Genomic DNA, 8,868 nt, shown 5'->3' with positions numbered 1-8,868 from the left:
TTAAGTTTGCAGAGGTTAAATTTTGGACAGATTCCACGATTGTCTTGCACTATATTAGAAATGAGAAAAGCCAGTTTAAAACATTCATAGCAAATCGGATTTCGACTATTCATAGTCTCACTAAGGTGGACCAATGGAGATTCGTGCCTTCTAAAGAAAACATAGCAGACTTCGCATCCAGAGGGGTTAAGTTTAACACAGATGATGTCAAGGTATGGGAGGAGGGTCCACGCTTTCTCAAGAAGCCGAAGGAGTGTTGGCCTGCTGTTAATATACAAGGTCCTGAACCCCATCTCTTGGAATTAAAGAAAGCAATGTCCACGCATGTGATAGTTGAAGAATCCACTGTTGGGATTGACTGGCATTTCAGTCCTCCGGCTGCCAGTCATTGGGGAGGAGTATGGGAGCGCATGATTCGCTCTGTACGTAGAGTATTGGGTGCTCTTGTTAAGGAACAACCTTTAACAGATGAATGTCTTGAAACTTTCATGATAGAGGCTGAGCGTATAATTAACAATCGACCTTTGGTCCCGGTTACAGACGACTCGAGTGATCTCGATGCAATAACGCCAGTAAAACTATTACTATTGAGAGAGAACGTCGCAGAACTTACGTTCTATCTAATGACAGGTATTCTAAGAGATGGAAGCAAGCGAATTACTTAGCTCAAGTTTTTTGGAGACGTTGGTCTAAGGAATATGTTTCGCTTTTGCAGCGAAGATACAAGTGGACCCAACTCGAGAGGAACATAAGGGAGGGTGACTTAGTAATGATATGTTCTGAGTTTTCCGAGAAAAACAAATGGCCCTTAGGTCTAGTACAGAGAGTGTTACCAAGTAAGAATGGATTAGTGAGGCAGGTAGAGCTGAGGACTCCTAGCTGAGGGATCCTAGTGAGAGATATTAGAAAACTGTGTCTTCTTGAAGCTATAGATGGTAGGTAGCTACTCGGATCCCTAGGCGTACTGGTGTAAGTCCTAGGGATCACGAGGTTGTTAGTGTGTTGAATGCTTGTTGTTGGTTGTTTGTGATGTATATACTTCGCTTCTGCTACCTATTTACTCGTCTGTGAAAAGAACCAAGGTTCTTTTGGTCGGGAGTGTTACGGGAGAACTGAAGACATTTGGCCGATTAAAACCTTTTTACTGTACAGCAATTTACTGTGTTTTTGGGTGTGTTTGTTTTACTTAACCTTTGGACTTGTTTGTTTATATCATTCTTTTCGGACATTTTGGTTTCTTTTGTCATTGGTTTGGTATTTGGGAGTTTTTGCTCCGGGAACCTACAAAATTGAAGGTTTGTTTTGTAATTGTTATGATTGTTGTTGTTAGAACGACTTTGGTCGATTATTTGTGAATTGCGAATAAACTTGGTATCTTATTTGGAGTTTTGGTTCTCTTGCCTACTTGGGTTCGTAATTTGCGAATATCGACGGCCAGTACTTCAATAGTTGGAACGGGCAAAAACTCATAATTGGACGTAACAGTCAAAGCTCACTTTTTCCTCCTCATATGACTGGAAGGTGCAACAAAAGCATTTGCCAGCGTCCAGGCTGTCGATACCCCGTTGACAGCGGCATGCGGTGCGACGAGTGCAAAGGCTGGTACTATGAAGTTTGCACGAATCTAACGCCTTCGGCTTTTAAACGGTTCAGTAGGAATGGTTGCATATGGCTACGTCAACAGTGCTGTCTGGATGCAAATAGCCTGTTGAACGAGACCATTTCAATGGTCAATGCTGTGAAAAAGTGACTCGACAAGCGCGGTCGGGACATGTCGGTCAGAACTCGATCTGTCGACACGCAGATTGATGTACGGCAAGCACAAGTGAGCCCAAAAAATGCCGACCCACATCGCCCAAAGGAGGATGGACGGCCTCGAAAGAGGTCTGTCCCAACCAGAAACTCGCGAAAAAAGTCTCTTCTGTCTATCGTATCCAAAATGGTACCCAGAAGGGAACTTCCTGAAGCCAAAATCGTAAGGCCCGATCGGTTTCCAGCGAGAAACACAACCCAACCTCCCAAGTCGTCCTCAACCCTCCGGAATCCCATAGTACGCCTGACGCGACTGTGGTTACTACTCCAAACAACGTCGACGATTGGGTACAGGTCGTAAGGAAAAAACGACAAAACAACGTAAAAGAGAATCCTACCCCCACCGATGTAGTCAAAAAGCCGAAGTCTGGTCACAGCGACAGATCAGCCATTTTTCATAGAATCAAGGAGAGTGAGAGCTCGGAACCGAAAGCTCGTTTTGAGCATGACATTGAGTTGATAAAACAGCTACTCAGCCAAGTTATGCCTCAAAATATCTCCGGAGTCACCTTGCTAAAGGTGCATAGACTAGATAACTTGGCAAATTTGCGGCCTAATGAATCCAGACTGCTTAAAGTAAAATTCGAATCTCCAAATGAACGCGACCTAATTTTACAAAATGGACATAAATTTAAGGGTTAGGGAGTTTTTCTCCGTAAGGGCTTACTCCTGGCGGACCGTGTTAAAAGATGGGAAGCCGAAAAAGAACTACAGCTTAGATTAGACGCTGACAAAAAAGATCTAAAAATTGTAAATTTTCGGGTTGTCTACAGATTGACTATACTAAGCTAGACATAATCGCAGTCACAGAAACTTGGCTGACGCAGTCTATAGACAGTAGGTAACCTGACCTCGAGGGTTTCACATTAGTAAGGGCCCACAGAATACAAAAGCGTAAATGAGGGGGAGTAGCTGTATTCATCAGGAATGCTATTCCATTCACCATTACCGACAATGTGTCCCTTGAGAGTGGGACTTATGAACCAGTTATTTGCCACTTGAAATGCAAGGGACAAGAGCTACTTATTGACTTGGTCTATCGCAGTCCAAGCTGTGAGGTAAATGAGGTCCTGCTAAGCAGTCTCAACACTTGGTCACGAAGTGATCGATGTCTAATCCTAGGGGATTTTAATGCACCCATGGTGGACTGGGGAAATCTGCGGGCTGAATCGTCAGATAATTCCTTCGAACAGGAACTAGTCGATGCGGTTATCACATGTGCCCTAGTGCAACATGTGAAGGAAACAACTAGGCACAACCCGGGCTCTGTATCATCCTTACTAGATCTTATATTGACTCACTATGAGGATGACGTTGCAAACCTGGATTACATGCCACCCCTAGGCAAAAGTGATCATGCTGTTTTAACGTTTGACTTCCATGTAACTGTCGATCACGAGCACGCCTCAGCTCAATCCAGACCTAACGTCTGGAAAGCAAATATACCAGACATCATGCACTCAGCATCATCAGTAGATTGGACAATAGACCCAGAGTCCTCAATCGGAACGGCACCTCATGTAAACTGTGACTATAATGACCGAAATACCAGTATTCGCTTTGAAAGTGGAACTAACGAACTAAAGTTCATTCGATTAGGTCAGACTGTATTCTTCTGTACAGCGTACGAAGCGTTCCTTGGTGACTCGTATTAAATTATATCAAAAGGAACTCTGTGTTCAATTCAAACGGTTCTAATGTAGGAAAGCAAGCAAATTATATCAAAAGTACAAAATTCCTCAATCGATACAATCTATGCTATATAGCCAAGGGTTTCTCTCAAACAAACTAACGTGCTAAGCAGAATCAGAAATAATTAATACACAAGAGTTCATTACCTGAGTTCAATAAAAATATTCCCAATATGATGGGATGAGATATCTATCTGCAAGAATTTCAGCAATCTTTCTAGGCAGATAGCCAAAGGTTAATAGTTATATGCTTATGCACGTAGTGACTTTGAGTTCAGTCAAACACGACCTTATTGTCAATAGTCCGGGAACATGTAACAGTAAAACAAATTAACAAAAGATAAGTCTTCAAAAAGAGCCGCATAATGAAAGCACAGACGAGGAAGACTGAAGTACATAAAGTGAGTCAAAAGAGACCTGAATGAAGAATAAAATACAAAACAGGGATAAAGAACAAATAAGTGACATTACTGTACGTTGAAATGCTGCGGAGGGATTTTTAACGTGTTTTTTCGGTTACAGTGACTATGGAGAACGTGACATGGCGTAAAAGCTAGCTCAAGGTGTTTCCGTGGAACTTTATGAGTCATCCTGTACTTATTGAGACTGTTAAAGATAAGCACTGGAATTAGTGACTACATACAATCTCTTATTTCTAAAGCACAAATACCTTCTCAATCGTCTTATGTAATAAATTACTGCAGTGAGTGGTAGGATGATATTGAAGATGCCAGAGGTATTCGGGGTTTGACAACGCTTTAACCAGTAACACCTACTATTGTGAATCGTACCCATCAAGTGAAATCGAAAGACAGAAGCGAGGAGGTTCGAAGATATATCTGATAGGTTATCAATACATCGAGAATCGACTGATCTAGGCTGACTAGTGGTTGCAGGCGATATTGAGCACGGCGTTCCCACTCGTGATCTGGTGAAGATGCATGACCAAGTGCCTTCAGCTAGGTGATTACATTAAAAATAATGTAGTTAACATTCACTGTCGAAGACTTACAGAGCTATTGATTTTGTGGATTTATTTACCGCTAGAACGATACTATCAGAGATGATCCGTTGATTGAAATGATGGGATTATTGGTTTGGTGAGGATGCTTTTTATTCTGAAGAGTCCCGATTTGTTAGGGTCGGAATGCATCACCGTCAGTAACGATGTTTTTGTAAGTATGCCATCTTAAGGTATTTTATCTGTTCCCGTGATACTCAGATTATTAGCATGACCATAATTTCTTTGCTTAAAATAGTAGGAAAACGGCTATTATTGGCCTATACATGTTGACTGACTTGTTTTGATCTTTGTAGAAAACATTTTTTTAGAGTTCCAGTGCGACAACTAAATATGTAAACATACGAATATCAATTTGTGTTAGTCACTGGTGAGCCTGACGTGATCTGGTACACCTATCGTATTCTTTTGGATATATTTTCTTCGTCCACTGCCATACTTTATATCTAATATTGTCGGAAACTACCGCGCGACTTCAACAAGTTAAACCTAGTATGTCTGCTACTGATGTCTCGGAGCCTTACGAAATTCTAAAAAGACCATTCTTAAGAGTTGAGATCTAATCATTTGACAAAGGTTAGATCAACTCTTCAGCAAGATCGATCTATAACATGGCTCAGCAACAGACATGTTGTTACACATGAGGTCATTGACCGATGGACCTTCGATGATGGCCTGCTTAGGCAGCTTTCTTTTCTAAGCTTCCTCAGCAGGTGCAGGAAGTGCTTGTCACACTTCAAAACAACTCTGTAGACAAGGTGGCTGCATCTGCCGGCCAAATTCTGGAGGTCACCAGAACTTCTAACGCCGAGGTTCGTTCAGTCAAAGAAAAGCCTCAAACGACACGAAAGGACGTTACGGAACACTGTCATACTGTGCCACATGACCTTGATGTTTGTCATGGCGGTAAACGATCCCAAACTTTCCAAAGGAGGACTTCACGAAGACGATAAGTTTCTAGGTCACAAGAGACGGAAAACAGTGCTTGGTGCTGGTATCATAATCAGATCTGAAAATCTAAAAATTGCAGAAAACCCTGCAATTTTCGGAGCTTCCAAAAGACTGACACGAAAAGCTTTTCGGGAAACTTTCCAGTCGTCACGCATTAACGGCTACCTTTGCCATAGAATATAGCCGCGTGTTTCACATCACTAATGTGATGACGAAAGTTCGCTACCTCGTCGACAATGACACGGAGGTTAGCGTTATTCCTGAAAATTCTGACGACCGACTGCACGAAGCAGTTTTCAACTTACATATGGAGATAAGCTTGAGAACTGCATCCACGCTGCAAGATCTGCTTCAGAAGTGACTCAGATATCTCGGAAAATGTACAGAGAACACCCACACTTGCAATTTCAGAACTCCAAGGCTTACTATACAAAGAGCTGCTTGAAAAGCTAAACCTCTTTACTCTGTACTACCATAGATTAAGAGGTGATCTGATTTCAAAGTACGAAATATCAAGAAGTGATTTTCGATCAAATATATACCCTCCGTTTTTCTTCCCATTAGATCGAAACATGTCAGAGGACATAGCAGCGGGTAGAAAAGCCGTGAAAGAACAAATTACCCATGGCATATAGGTTTTCACATCTAGACGTCAACTCTTGGAACCTATTGCCAACAGAAGTGGTATCCCCAACTTAAATTGGCTCATTCAAAAGAAGACTAGACGCTTGCGGTAGCACACTAGAAAAGGAACGGTATAGACCGTCGGTCTCCTGCTCTTACTACAGAAATTCGGCCTGAATCTGTTAAGACACCATATTCGGCAGCAAAGTGATCACTTTAGAATTGTGTTTATACATGACGTAGCTTCAGATTAGACACAAACTGACGAATATTTTATTATTGATCTATTTGAACATATGAATATTGGTACAAGGGGGCACCAGATATATATGCGCCACACAAGTCACTTGATTTGTTTGTGGGCTGTGCTATTGTCCGAGTGCCCAGACCGAAGCAGGTGGTTTTTGTTGAGTTGGCTTCCGAAGAATTTCGACGGAGCCTCCAGAGGCCCGAAAAGGAGCCGAAGAGACCCAGCCAATCAGAGTACGATAGAACATTCTAGAGTTCCAATGTGGCGTGCTGCTATTGGTCGGTAGCATAATATGTCGTTAATGGATTGGCTGAAATAGGATGTTGATTTAACACACGCTAACATCTATAAATACCTATGATTTTCTGTACAAGATTGAACCTTGCAGTAAAGTGTTTCTCTCATACTCGTGTCTTTTCTCTGGTGTTCGAGTCGCTGAGTAGTTCTAGCTTGTCGGTTACGAAATTAGCTTAGGATGCGAACATAGCGTTCGATCCACAAGACATATCAGTTTTCTTAGGGGGACACACATCAAGTCTTTGACCTCGAGGTCTAATTCACAAGGCTCTGGGGCGACGTCAAGAGACGCAGATCCATGGTAGCCGGTGACCAACAGTTGGTTCTTACGCTATTTGTTCCCTCAGGATCCTGGGGCCCATGTGTACCATTGGTTTGGAATCAGGTTTTCCAATTCCCATAGGAGGACTTCCCGTGTCCACCAAACCCGTTTAAATCGTCGGACATTCGCTTTTCGTCCTCTAAATTCCGTAAACAACACCTCCACCGCGAAGAGGCAATGAGTAGAACTTCCTTGGTAGTGGTTGTATATGCCTGGCCATTAGAGAGAATTTTGAGGGAAGATCGGACTCTCCAACCTCGGTCATATCAGCGCATATGAAGGTTAACTCGTGTGTTTCAAAACGTTCAGTGATTTTCGTACTTAATGTGATTATCGTTGCTTTTGTGTATTTGTTTCATCAAAAAGCATTCTTGGTCTACTTTAACCTGAATTATTTCGGTTAAGGTTTGAAATGTTGTTGAAACCTTTGTGGTACCTTCTTTCCCATAGACTCTAACACTTGTGTTACTATTGTGGTCATATCGTGTTTTCAACCCTAATCTGATTGCAATGGATGGCAGTGCTTACAAATGTGGACAGCCGAACTGTTTATTCCCCGTAGATGAGGGGATGCAGTGTGATGAATGTAAAAAGTGGTTCCACAAGATGTGTACCCGTCTTAGTCCCGCCTAACTTGCACTGGCTCTGCATGTTCTGCTGCACTAACAAGACGATATTAATCCAGGAGGCTATGAGCCTATTAGCCCTGGCCTGTAGAAAGAACGATAGTGGTTGCACTGGTAACACAAGTACTGACAACGAAGACTGTGTCAGTGTTGTAAGAGCTGTCACAAGACGCGTTAAACAACCTACTGTGATTGATGGAAAAGTGAAGTTTCCGCTACAGCTAACGGGGAGTGAATCACCACTTGATATTGACATGAGTGGTCATGCATCTTCAGTAGAAATTGAGGACCCGGATAAAACCGTCACCGTCCACAGTAGTCCCGATGCAGCTGTCCTGAATGAAGAAAAATGGACCACAGTAAGGAGGAAAAGAGGAAAAAAGCTGAAGATAATACGCACTTGGTTGACAAGTCATTGGGGAACTCGTATTCTGAGTGATTCAATGCACTACCACACTCTGATAGTTAGGCAGAACACCACCCTAGCGTGACTGAGAAGAACCTGATCTCATCAAATATTATTGTGGGTAAATTGCCGTAGTCGAACGATCCAGATCCCAAAATTAGACACGCCGATTATTTAGAGAGGCTCGGAGAATATATCCGTAGCATATTACCAGATAACTCTAAAGTTGTTCAGGTCAAAAAGTTGGTTAGAATATGTAAAAGGGTCGATGACAGTGTTCTACCCCGACCATTTAGACTCCTTAAGGTAATCCTAGGGTCGGAGGAACAACGTGATATTCTGTTAAGCTGCGCTCGTAGTCACGACAATTCTGACATTCGAGTTAGACCGGATATGTCTCTTGAAGATAGAATAAAAAGGAAGACGGCACTAGCTGAACTAGAAACCCGTTTCAAAAATGGTGAGGATAATCTCGAATTAGTGGGTTTTCGAATAGTCAGGTCTTGGAAGCGAATGCTACCAATTCCTGTGTAGAAAGCTCGTTCTCCCTAGGAGTTTTATATGCCAACACTCCTAGTCTAAGACATAAATTCTATGAACTAGGATCATTAGTGGACAAATTAAGGCCCCTCCTTGTAGCTGTGACGGAAACATGGTTAGTTCATGGCTTTGATATTACCCCATAAAGATCCGGATGCCATTGTTTAAGAAGTGTTAGACATAGATGCAGGAAAGGAGGTGGCGTCCTTCTATACATAGCCAATAGTATAAATATCCGTTCCTCCGTTTGCGAATCCCATGACAGTGGAACTAGTGAAGTCATTAGCTGTGAGCTCATTATCGGATGTTGTGCATCTGTACTCGGTGT

This window comes from Schistosoma mansoni, chromosome 2 (assembly GCF_000237925.1).
Source record: "Schistosoma mansoni strain Puerto Rico chromosome 2, complete genome".
Lineage (NCBI taxonomy): Eukaryota > Metazoa > Platyhelminthes > Trematoda > Strigeidida > Schistosomatidae > Schistosoma > Schistosoma mansoni.
This window is presented reverse-complemented; position numbering follows the sequence as displayed.